Raw genomic sequence first — 13,668 nt, 5'->3', positions numbered from 1 at the left:
AAGATGGATGCTCATTCTAGTCTTGAGTCTACTTGTGTGTTTTCCATTATGGTCGACTAATTTCTCTTTCACCAACAGTAAACAAGTGCGGTCTTTCCTCCCCATCCTTGTCAGCTCTTGTTCTGTCTTTTTGATAATAGGTATTCTCATTGGAGAGAGGTAGTACTTTGTTATAATGCACTTGCATTTCCCTGATGATTAGTAATTAGGAGACATTTTTCATGTATCTATTAGCAACTTTGCACATCATGTTTTGAGAAGCACCAGTTGAGTTCTAGCACACACTTTCAATCAAATCTTTTCCATGCTCAGTTCCTTATAATTCTGGGCATCAACCCCTATCAGACACACAGTTTTCAAATATGTTCTCCTTTTTGGAAAACTTTCTCTTCCTTATGCTGATAAGTTTCCTTTGCTATGAAAATGATGTGATCCCATTCGTAAATGTTTGCGTTTGTTCTGTGCTTTTGGAATGTAATAAAAAAATGTCCTCCCATTTAAGTATCCTGAAGAATTTCCCTGTATTTTCTAATTTCAGGCCTTACATTTCCGGGTGCTCTTTGAATGAGGGGAGAGAGGAATCCACTCTGACTCCTCCACATGGGCATCTGGTTCTCGCAGCACCGTTTACAGAAGACTTTCCTTTCCCCAGTACACACTCTCAGCAGCCTTGAGGAAGAGCAGCTGGCTGTGGACGCGTGGGCTTCCAGGCAGGCTCTCAGAGTGGTCTGTTTGTCTGCTGTATGCGAGTACATGCCACTGTAATTACTGTGGTTTTGTGCCGTATGAAACCAAGCAGTGTAATGCCTCCTGCTTTGTCCTTTTTGTTCAGGACTGTTTGGGTAATTGGTCTATTTTTAGAGATGCCTTTTTTAAAGATCCATGTCTATTTTGAAAGGGGTTGCACTGACTGGACAATTTTGAATAGTATGAACATATAAAAATATTGTTATAGGTTTTAAGAGACATGCTATATTACAAACAACTTTCAAGGAGGGGTACAACACTATGTAAATCCCCCTCTTTATTTCAAATAGCTGTCCCAATGTTCCATTGACAGATAAGGACATTTATTTGGGATTGTCGCCACCAGATAAGACTCCAAAACATGACAGGAGGAAAGGCTATGCCATTTCAGTTTGCTGTGAACATTTCTAAAGATACAGATCACTGAGAAGGCTCAGCAAGGAAAGCCACTTGCTGCTAAGCCCCATGGCCCCCAGCTGATCCCTGGGGCTCATGACATAGAAGATAGCAGATTTCTAAACGCTGTCCTCTGAACTCCACTTGTGCGCTGTGATGCATGTGTGTACACACAAAGAAATAAAACGTACTGTGTGACGTACAAAGTTGTTTAAAAGTCTGTCATTGTAAGACCCTAACTTACATCAGCAGCATTAGCGCCAAAGGACCGCCAGTGGTTTCCATGGTAGAATCTCGCTCCACTCATCAGGGAAAAGCTGTATATTGGAAATGGTAACTTAGTCCTTATGAGTTGGCAGAGGTGCTGACGCTGCAGGGTTCCTTCAAAAAAGTCCCCTTGGGTGATAGTCACAACAAATCTGCCATTTCATTGAGTAGTTTATGAAGATAAACACCACCACAACGAAGGCAGAAATGCCACGGTCCCGCTTTCTGAATGCCTCAGAAGTGAAAACTCCTCAGCTTCAAAAAAAAAAAAAAGCACTTTGGCAATATTACTAAATCGCGGTCCAAAATGTGTTACTCTGATGTTAGGAATCTGTTTTAAGGAGATGTCTAGGCATATGCAAAACATTGACATACAAAGATTTCATTCTGTCATTATCTAGAACAGCACCAAGGTCTTGGGAACGGAGGAGATGAAGCAGTGGTTAAGTGCACTAGTGATTCTTGCAGAAGACCCTGCTCTGTTCCCAGCTCCAGCCTATGGAGACTCACAACTGCTTGTAACTTCTAAGCCTCTTCTTATCTCTCTAGGCACTGTGTAAACATTAGATACATAGTCAGGCACACATACACATTAAATAAATGTATTTTTTAAAAGCAACAAAAATACCTTAGAAGAGAATGGTGATATATACTATGGAGCTTTATATAATCAGTGAAAAAAATTTCAAACAATATTTTCCGTGTGTGTGTGTGTGTGTGTGTGTGTGTGTGTTTGGTGTGGTATGTGCATGGGTATGCATATGTGTGGCACAAGTGTGTGCGTGCACACTCGTGTAATGTATGTGCATGTACATGTGTAGGCTCAAGGACAATAGTCATTCTCTATTACTCTTCTACCTTATTTCCTAAGACAAGGTCTCCCAGTCAGACCCAGAGCTCACAGATATAGCTAGTCTCACTAACTAACTTGCTCCATCTTTTTTTTCTGAGACCAGAATTAAAAAGTGGGCCACCATGCCTACCCAGCATTTTACACAGGGCTTAGGGATTTGAACGCTGAGCCTCATGCTTGTACAGCCAGCAGTGTCATCACTGAGACACCTCCTCAGTCCACATTTTCAAAGAATACTTAATCACTTAGAAAGATGATCGTACTGTAATATGAAAAGGCAAAACAAATGGTACTAAGTATGATAAATGCATGCCCAGTATATGCATCTGCATGAGAACTTAAAACTAGACATACTGAAATACTGTGTTGATTGTAGGCTGGTAGAATAAACAAAGATAGTTCATATTTTTCTCAAAACAACAAAATTTTCCCTAGCTTTTTATGTTTATCTTTTATATTTATAATCAGTAAAAGAAAATAAAATGGGAAAAGATCAACACCTGTACTAAAATCACATGTTAAAATCAAACAGTTTAACAGCCAATATAAACCAAAGGCCGACAGTGATAAATGATCCCAAGAGCCATTCTTGCCTGATGTTCTGTATTGTCTCTTATGTAATATTTCACACCAAATCCAGACCTTTCCAGTGGCTGTGTCAGTCTGATCAAACTCAAGTGGTTTCACTGAGTATTCCAAGGTCAGTTAACTGACCTTGGAATCAGCTTGACATGAAAGTCTGAGACTCGGGGTGGAAATTCTGGAGCCTGATCACAAATTTGGAAAATATTCAAGGCTGTGAGAATTCTTTTTCTTCTAAAGAACAGATGATAAAAAATAGTTTTAACTTGTTTATCACACACTTTAATCAATTTCTGACTCTAATACAGACCACCATCACTTTTCTGAATCTATTTTTTAATTTCCACATTATTTTTTTCTTATATCACAATCAACTCAATCAGGAGCCAAGATTCTACTTGAACACATTTCTGTGTGAGCCTAACAGTAGAAATGGGGGCTGTTAAGGAGACATTTTTGAACCAAATTATTAGAAAAGATCAAGTGTAAATGAAAAAGAGAAACCAGGCAAGAGAAATCTCAAGTCAAGACAAGGACCACAGAGAGCACCTTACCTAAGGATGGGGAATCCTTGGTAGATCAGCAGAAAAACAAAAACGATGACAAAGGGACAGTTGTTGGAGAGCTGATAAAGATATATTTATCATCTATTATGTGCTATGCAGACAGAGAATGGGAGATTTGATGAAATGCAAGAGGGGCTTCTACCCTCACACAGATGCCAAGAGACAACAGCAGTGACTCTTCTCCATTTTCTCTGCCATGTTTACAGAGTTCCTTCCAAGAGTCAAGCACCCTTACGAGCTCATTACTTCTCTTCTCTTTAATTAACTATTGCTAATGCTTCCGGGTTGGTGTGATAAGAGGAAACTGAGGCCAAAGAAATTTAAGAAATTTGCTAAAGGGCTGGCCAGATGAATTAGGGCCTATTTTGAAGAATGGCGGTATTAATTCTGAAGAGTAGTTCACAGAAGGTTTGCTCATAGTTAACCAGAGGTTAGCCTATGGTGAACACTGTAGCAGCCTTATCAAATGATCACTTCATGTCAAATGCAGCCCTTAGTACTTGGACATCAGATTTAGTCCCCACACAGTTTACATGTCTACCTCCTCTCTGATACCACGCCTATGAATGCACAGGTAACTGGTTTTAATTCATCCTTTCCTCGTAATCTTGCCGTAGGAAATCTATCCCAGTGGGAGCCAGCATCACGTCACATTAGGCATGGACTAAGGTGAGAGCTTTTGATGGCTCTCCCATCTTTGCAACCCATCTCGTCAAACTTTCTGGAACGCAAACACAAACCATTCTCTGCCTGAGTCTTACTAACTTTAAAAGCAAGTCTACTGAGAACTCAAGAACAATGGCAATGGGTTTCTGATCCTACTGCACGCACTGGCTTTGTGGGAGCCTAGGCAGTTTGGATGCTCAACTTACTAGACCTGGATGGAGATGGGGGTTCCTTGGACTTCCCACAGGACAGGGAACCCTGATTGCTTTTCGGGCTGGGGGGGAGACTTAATTGGGGGAGGGGGAGGGAAATGGGAGGCGGTGGCGGGGAAGAGACAGAAATCTTTAATAAATAAATAAATTAAAAAAAAAAAAAACAAAAAAAAAAAACAAAAAAAAGCAAGTCTCTTAAAATAGACTTTCTTTACTCTGTGTGTGTGTGTATGTGTGTGTGCGCGCATGGGTGTGTGTGTGTGTGTGTGTGCATGTGTGTGTGTGTGTGTGTGTGTGTGTGTGTGTGCAGTTGTTTACAGAAGTCAGAAAAGGGCATCAGGTCCCCTAGACTAGAGTTAGAGACAGCTGTGTTGCTTAATATGGGTGCTGGGAGTTAAACTCTGGTCCCATGAAAGAACAGCAAGTGCTCTTAACCATTGATCCATCTCTCCCAGCCCCTAAATAAATCCTAACCTAGAGTTTGATAGTTTCCCCACCTGCAGCCCATATCTATGCTCTGGTCACCAACTCTAAACTCCCTAAGCTACTTGCTTGCCTTTGGACTTCACAAATTCTCACCTGGTTCGATGTTTTGAGTGGTTGTCTCCCTCTTTCAAATCAATTTGTAAACTCAGCTCATTCATATCCGTCACACTTCCTGGTTAGCCTGCCTGACCTTTACAACAGGGGTTGGGCGTTGTTTCTAATCAAAAGCTTCTCTGATATTTCTTTACATTGTTCAAACAATCTGGGTAGTGTGCTGGTTTTAGGTACTAGGATAGCATCTAGACAATGTATTTCTGTTTTATTTTTCTATTGTACTTTGACCTCTGCATGCATGTCTATATCTTATCTGTCCTCGGCTCTCTTCAGTGCCTGCACACAGGAGCAATTGGTATCAAGATGCTTTTGCTATAACCAAGCTGTATTCTAGAAATGGCTTACATTAAGGAAACATAGAGAAGAAAATTTTATTAAAGCCCAAATAAGAAAATTATGAATAGATGTAGACTTGGGATCAGAAAAAAGGTGTTGTAAGCTGAGTGTGGCGGTTTTTAATCCTAACAGCTAGGTGAGGCAAGGTCTGGAGTTTGAGAGCAGCTTGGCAACATCATCAGCTCTAGGTCAGCCTGAGCTACACCTGCAACAAATACACCCTATCTCAAAATAAAGAAGACAAAACAAAACAAAAGCACCAACTAAACAAAAACTCCAACATAAATATATAGTCCTCAGATGTTAAAAACTGTTAATAAAACATCACACTTTTTCCTAGAATGAGTATTTAATATAACTCGAACAATAGAGAAATCTCAGGTAATAGATTCTCTTTGTTGAGAATTACATTATTTTCCTGAATCATAATGTCAAAAATTATTTAAAATAAAAAAATGTTTTCCATCAGTTTCTGGGTGACATATTTGAAAAGCAAGTTTGTTTCTTCGATTTGCCTGTATCTTCACACTGCAGGCTCTTGGAAGATACAACTTTCTAGCTTCTTCTTCTGTGCCCCACACAATACTATATAGGGATACATGACTTTTGTACACTTAAAAATAACAGTAAGTGACTTCATCTTGATTCCCAACTAAGTTGGTGAAAGCCAACTGTAAACCAGAAAAGCACGAACACCAAGCAAATTCACAGTGGTGAGGCCTGGCCACTGTGATGATTTTACAGAGAGAAAAATGAAGCAGTGACTCAGACTTATGTTTCTTGGGTGGATGTGGATGGGGTGGGTATGTGCACATGGGGGTGGGTATGTGCACACGGGGGTGGGTATGTGCACACGGGGGTGGGTATGTGCACACGGGGGTGGGTATGTGCACACGGGGTGGGTATGTGCACACGGGGTGGGTATGTGCACACGGGGTGGGTATGTGCACACGGGGGTGGGTATGTGCACACGGGGGTGGGTATGTGCACACGGGGGTGGGTATGTGCACACGGGGGTGGGTATGTGCACACGGGGGTGGGTATGTGCACACGGGGGTGGGTATGTGCACACGGGGTGGGTATGTGCACACGGGGTGGGTATGTGCACACATGCATTCGGAGGCAGTGGTTGATGCTGCTGGTCTTCATTATGTTTTACCTTCGTCTTTGAGACGGAATCTCTCACTGAAGCTGAGGCTCACTGGCTCACTGAGGCAAGACTGGCTGGTAAGTATGCCTTGGGGGTCTGTCTGTCCCCACATCTCCAGTACTGTGACTACTTGTCTATACTACTGCCTGACTTTTTTTTATGTGGGTGCTTGGGTGTAAACTTGGGACCTCATGTTTGCACAGCAAGCACTTTACTGACTGAGCCATCTCCCAAATGCCCCTCAGTTCATGGTTTTCAACGTACTGAGCCTAGACCATCCACGGTAGTATCTTTTTAAGACAGTTTAATTTTTAAAGTCTTCCATGAAGCACAGCTTCAATTGCACAACTGTGTATTAAAAGATACTTCCCACATCCTTTAATTTGAAGATGAGATTAAAAAGGCTTGAGATTTGCTACTCTGCTTAGCTAATTTAGAGTTTAATAAGCAACCAGTGACAGCTACGTGGTTTTAGACAGTTAGGCTGAGCCTATTTGATGTAAAAAGGAAAAAAAAAAATACAAAGACAAACAAAACAAAACAACAACAGGGTAGTTATACAGAAAAAGGTCCAAGAGACAGAGCAGGGCACATTGGAGATGGTGCCAGCCTTCTTCTAGCCCTTGTCCTCTTGATCTGGTAGCCTGGCTACTTCCTAAATGGACAATTATGTGACAACCAACATAGCATGCTTGAAGAAGGGGAGAAACTAGTTTTACTATTAACTACAAGAGTTGATTTCTGCTCTCAGAGATGCAGATGCCAATGCTGAGCTATTACTGTGATTGACAGCTAACAGACACTCAATAACCAAAGAACTAATATTTCATCTCGTGTTTTCCATCCTTCAGTTCCATTGCAATGGAATGCATTTTAGGCATATGCTCTCTTTAGTTTTGTGCTGCCATGTAGCTTTGGAACCCATCATTACCAGTCTTAAGACAGGAATTGTGCTATAACTTATATCAGATACCTTGACATCGAAGTTCAGAAGATATAGGAAGAACAACATGAGGAAGTCAAGATTTCCAGGGCCACACATTTTTTTTTATCTGAATACATTTCAACTCAATGTAGTTGATGTTTGCCAAGGATTTGCCATGTTCAGTGGAAGATACTAAGGAAAATGAAGATGAAAAGGTGACAAACGAGGAAGCCACAGCACCCATGACACTGTGGTAGCACGTGGTGAACACCAATGAGAGGTCAGTTGGCTTTCCATATTGACAAGATATTCATGAGATCATGGATAATGGTGACACCAGGAAAGAGGTGCAAGGCAGACATCCTGTTGGGCATGCCTGGGCAACAATCGCCAACATGAAAGACACCAAGAAGGCTTCCTGGAAAAGGAGAAGGAACCTGGCATGGGCAAGAAAAGGCATATTAGGACTTGCAAGCACCCTGGAAAGCCTCACGCATGGACTACATGACTAGATCATTATGAAACACAATGACACATTGGCATGGCCCAAAATGAGCCCTGCATTAGAGTGATAACTGAACGGGCAGTGCAGGGCATGGACCGAACACTAGAGAGAGGAACTCAAGAGTGAAGAGTTAGGAAAAAAAAAGGAAGGATCTGTCTTTGTACCTCAGGGACATTTCAGGGTACATGCCAACTTGGACAAGCACCGTCTTCCATTTCCTGTAGTATGGAAAAGTGTTAAAAAGATTACCATATGAGAACAAACTGCTAAGTCTTGCAAGCTGACTCAAACCAGCATTACTTGAATACTTAGCTGATCTCTGAAAATGTCACTTAGTGATGACAAAAGTTAAATCACTTAGAAAGACCAAAAAGACCCCAGCAATCCAACTCCGAGTTCTTAAAACCAAGTCATTAATATAGCACTGTCCAAATGAAGGTATTTCCATAAAACCCTGTAAGATAGCTCCAGTTTTCTATAGAGCTAGTTTCATTACCTTCAAAAGATCACTGAGCATCAAAATAGTTACTTATAATAATAATAATAATTTCAGGTGTTTCCCTGAAGACCTTAAGACACGCTGCACACTTTAATTAAGTCTCCTAATGTCCAGGACAAGCAGGCAAGGGACGGAGGTGAGTCATCAAAAAGGACCCAGCAGTGGAAGACTAGCCCACAGGATGTGCTCTGAGATGAAACCCACTGACTATTGCTCCCATTTCAGCAATGAGGGAATCGAGCTCTTGTTCAGACAAGGGTGAGGAACTACAGTCCATTTTCACTGAAGGCAGAACACACTGCTGTGACCTCTGGAAGCATCCCCTGGGAGACCTTCAAAAATAGTATCACACCCATGACCTCTGAGGTTTGTCTTTTCAGAGTCGACCAACATTTATTAAAAAAAATAAAAAGATCTAAAATGTGTGCCAAAGAAAATATACATCATTTCGCTCTTAGAAAGGAAATAGAGGACATGAATCCCAACATGTTGTGGTACATGACATGTAACTGCTTATGAGAAGGGTCTTAAATACCCCTTTTCCCTATAACAAAATACCAAACGGAAAAGAATATACAGGAGTGGAGATTCATTTTGACTCCTGATTTCAGAAAACTCCCTTCATGGCTTCTTGGTCCTGTATGCTTGGGTAGACCATCAAGGCGGCAGAAGTACGTGGCAGAGAGTGGCTCTTCACCACAGTGCAATGATGGTGTTGGTGGGGGGTGGCTGGAGGAGGCAGGGAAAACTGTAACTTCAAGTTACTTCTCACTGTTTCACTTCCTACATTTTCCCACCACCCTTTAGTATCATTACATTATGAATCCTACAAGGGATTAATTCGCTCACTGTGCCAAGGCATGTAAGACGTACTGTCTCTAGGAAGGCCCTCACAGACACCCCCAGCACTGTGTTCCACCAATCACCTATGCAATACTTAATCCAGTCAAGTTGTCAATCAGGACTAACCAGTACAAGCAGCTTGTGTGACTTCCCTGTCTAGAGTAGTTCTTATCCTCCCTTTATCTCTTGTAAACTTCAGCTCCAGAGAGATGAGTGAGTACTCTCTAGTCGTTAGGGGCTATGTTAGGAGTAGGAATAATTATGTTGTTGATACCGTACCGATTATAGGACTAGATGTTGAAAAACCTATGGCATGGTTTGGTTGTGGCTTAAATGTACACCCCTAGGATTGGGAGCCTGGTCCTTACTATGGAAATGTGAGGAGTGGTATGGCTTTTAAGAGATGGAATCTAGTGAATAGAGTTGGCTTATTGTAGATTCTGCCCTTGGGGCCAAGTGAGGAGTTCTCTTGGGATCCAGGTTAATCTGTATATGATGGTTATGTCACCAAGTAAGTCTGGCCCCTTCCTAGTCTCTCCCGGTTTCTCTCTGACTATGGATCTTTCCCTGTTAGAATGATGTCATGTCACCCAAATGATGTGACCATCATGGACATTCATGCCCAAACTAATTGGATATGTTGTCATGCTCCTGAACCTCCAAAACTACAAGCTATGTAGATTTATTCTTTTTACAAATCATCCAGTTTCAGTTGTTTTGCTATAATAACAGGAAAATGGAGTATTGCAGACTAGAAAATGGAACAAGTCCTCCTTTTACTTCTTCCCTTGCTATACTTGTATAGACCCTAATTCGGTCTTTGAAGAGCAAACTTATGTGCACTGTGATATACAATCTTGTATAAATCAACTGATTTCTCATAAAGAAACTTAAGAACCGCAACTGCTTCATCAGACTGAGAGCATTCACTCAATCCAACTCCCCCTAATGTCCCAGGAGAAAATTGTGGCTTCCAGGGAAATAAAGACCTCAGTCAAAAATAAAACAAATGTTACTGTTTTGTGACAATATTTTTTTTTCCACCATCAGGGTCTTAAAAAAAAACCAGAGATACAAGCAATGAAACTTTATGGCACCATTTGACATCAAATGGATGCAGCATCCTAAAGACTGACTGCTTGTACAGAGTTATCACAACAACGAGAACACAGAACCCAAAACCTGGCTGGGAATTTGTGGAACCACAAGCTTAAAGAAGATCTGCTTCCAGAAAGATGATACCAACTGTACAGGAAAGAAATTAGGTGGCAGAATCTGCTTATCCTAAGAGAACATGGCACCTGATACAGGAACGGATTTGGAGGAAAGACGAGCATTTGATGTACTGCAAGTGTTTGTTTTATCAAGAAAGCAAGAAAGAAAGGAAATGGAGCTGGGTAGGTGGGAAGGATCTTGGAGAAGCTGAGGGAGGAGAAACCAGAGTTAGGGTTTTGCAGGGATTACAGATGGCCCAGCAGAATGCATCCTGACTCTAAAGAAAATCCAGCCCCTGAGCCTGGCGACTCACAACCACCTGTACCTCACTCCAGCTCAGGGGATCTAACACCCCCTCTGGTCTCCCTGCATGTGCACGCACGCACACACAAACACACACACACACACACACACCCACACCCACACCCACACACACACACCTTTAAAAGAAAGGTTTATTGGGCAAATTATTTTATCTTGTGCATTTTTATTATTGCCTCCTAAGACCCTGTAAATCATATATTCATTTATTAATATTACTGGACATAATTATTTAGCTTCATTTTTAAACAATTATAAAACAGGAAGTTCCTTTAATTACAGATTAAAATCCAGTTTATCAAAATTGCCAAAATACCCAAGGACTATAATTTTAATCTCTTTTTTGAGATTTGATTTGTCTGTAACTTTAAGAATTTTACTCAGTTTCTTGAATAAAAAGTCATTTTAAGTCAAATCACAAATCTACTGCCAAAACATGTCAGATGCTGAAATGCCATCCAAGCAAAGTATGGTTTTGAATTTAGATCAATGATTTTAAAACAACTACAATATTGGATATTTTTATTAAATATTTAAAAAATTGTGTTTACAATGAAGATGTTTAAGTTTCAATTAATGTTAAATGCTATATGCCCAAGAGCTTTTAAGCTGAAAGGAACCATGAGGGTCCTTCAATTCCATGTCTTTGTTTCACAGATGTGAAAACTGAATCCTCTCTCTTTCAAAGGTCCAGGAATCTAAACCAGAACTGAATCTCTTAACTTCTCAACCTCATGATTGCTTTATTAAGCCTTATGAATAGCACAATGAGTTCCCATGATCTTCTTTAATATGGAAGTGCTACTCCAAAGAACACACAATTTATTATTTTAGAAACACTGTTACAACAATCTAATCCCAGCTGCACTGTTCTTGGGATGACACAAAGTGGCCACTGGATTGCAGTGTATCCCTTTTCCTAATTACAAAAACAAGGACTTTAGTAATTTAGAGTCACCTACTTAATTTGGTTGTTGTAAGAAGCAATAATAAAAATAACCCTAAAGCATTCAGCATAGCTAAATGCAAACTAGATGCTTAATAACAAAACCCATCTCGACTATATTTAAACCAAGAAGCAATAACCACTTGGAGTCATAATTAGGAATGAGCAGAGAGGAGCATCTCCGTGTCCCTGTAACACCCGAGCAAGCCAACACGGCTGCATATCTAAGAGGCTCTGTGGATCCTAAATGTTCCTACTTTTCTATAATCCAGTTTTGTGTTTACCTAAGCCACGTAACAATTATGGATTGAGACCAAATTTAGAAGTCAGTGCCTCCTCCTAGGAGCCACAGTTCCTAAGCAGGAGGCAGTGTTAAGTAAGTGCCTCTGTTGTTGCTGATATACCCCGAAGAATCCACCTGCATGTCTCCTGTAAGAGCAGAAGCTCTGTCAAGCATCATTTGCTAACAGTAAAATATGACTTCCCAGGTGACATGCGAGATTGTCTAGCCTGAGCTGACCTTTGAAAAAAAGACAAACAAAAATTTACCAACTAGATTGTCCTGGATAAGAAACTGATTCTGCAAAGGGAAAGAGAAGGAAGTATCAATAATTATAAAAGTGTTGTAAATGCAAATTTTGAGCAAAGGTGAGTATGGAAAATAGGTCTATGAGGGAAGGTCTGTGATAAAATGCATGTCTAACATGCAAAATTCTCTGGTTCTATCTCCAGCACCAGGGTAGGTGGGGGTCATCTGTGGGGATGGGATTTTCCTGTAAAAGCAATTTCTTAGAAACTCTTTTTTTTCCCTTTGTTTTTATCTTTTTCAAACATCGATCATTTGGGGGTTAGGGGTATTCTATCTAGTATGCCTGAGATTCTGGGTTCAATCCACAGAACTTCAAAATAAGAAAAAAAGTATAAGCAAACACGATTTCTTTTGATTTCCTATACACATGAATATATGCATGTATGCAATTTTTATGTGAGAAATAATTTGCTTCAGTCTCTTCTACTTGGCAAAGTAAAGTATGACGTTCGTAAGAGAAATGAAACAAGAGAGTTGGGAACGTGAGTTGGTGGTAGTGACAGCATGGGAACCGGAGCCAGTACTTTAGATTGGATTCTTGATCCCACTTCTTGGAGATGCTCTCGGGGTGGAGGGGGGCACTCCATGCAGTTAGCACTAAAAGGCAGGGTTGAAATGGGCTTCTAACCATTTTTAAGCTCATACTCAACATGCATTCTTTCTTAAAGCCTACAGTTTTCCTTTCTGAATTGCATGTCTCCATCTCAAATTTAAACAAGCATTGCTCTCAGTGTTTAATTACAATTTAATGGAAATAGTACTTGCATTCCAATTAGCTTTTAGTTTTCACATCACGAATATGCATCCAAGTTATTGTGTCATTATAATCTCATGTTATAATGGCTTCATAATGCAAGTCCCTGCAGGGTTGAATTAGTAGTTTCCTATGGTAATCGCCCATCACTATAATATCATAATCACATAAGCGCAGTCCCCTCATGCTCCGCCGCAATCATTCTGACATTGTAAGAGCATTTTAATAGTATTAGCATAGATTCTCTAGAGAAATCATCTCATTGTCACTGCATTGCCACACAAGATTAATTGTGATGGAGCCAAGTCGTTGTGGTATACGAGCTTCAAAAGGGAAGAGTGACGCTCAACAATATGGAGCTCACCTCCTCCAAAGGTCAGTGCTTTCTGCAATAGGTCACCAGACAGACCTTGACTCAATATTTGTCCTTTTCTAAGATGTTAGGGTTGGGGTTTGTTTGTGAGGATTCAAACAATAGTGACACATTGGGTCAGCTCCTTTCTGGCTGTCAAAGTGAAAATAGACATGGTTTCTATCTGACTGGTGTGCGTTGAATGCTTTCATGAAAATTAATGTTCTCTGAAGAGATTGGCAATACCTAGAGGCTGGGTACTACTGAAGAACTGATTGTTGTTTGCAGTGTTGAGGATGAAGCCCAAGGCTTTCTGCATGCTAGGGAACTGCTCCATCACTAGC

The 13,668-nt window shown here is 40.7% G+C and overlaps 1 protein-coding gene across 7 annotated transcripts in view; it reads right to left on the bottom strand.

Moving 5' to 3' along the window:
* Positions 1–13,668, bottom strand: part of Pter (phosphotriesterase related) — a 64,273-nt gene that overhangs the window by 38,226 nt on the left and 12,379 nt on the right. The gene's annotated exons all lie outside the window — the stretch shown is intronic.

The sequence above is a fragment of the Microtus pennsylvanicus genome, chromosome 4 (genome assembly GCF_037038515.1).
Source record: "Microtus pennsylvanicus isolate mMicPen1 chromosome 4, mMicPen1.hap1, whole genome shotgun sequence".
NCBI classification, from domain to species: domain Eukaryota; kingdom Metazoa; phylum Chordata; class Mammalia; order Rodentia; family Cricetidae; genus Microtus; species Microtus pennsylvanicus.
The sequence above is the reverse complement of the archived record's forward strand: the minus strand, read 5'-3'. Positions and strand labels throughout refer to the sequence as shown.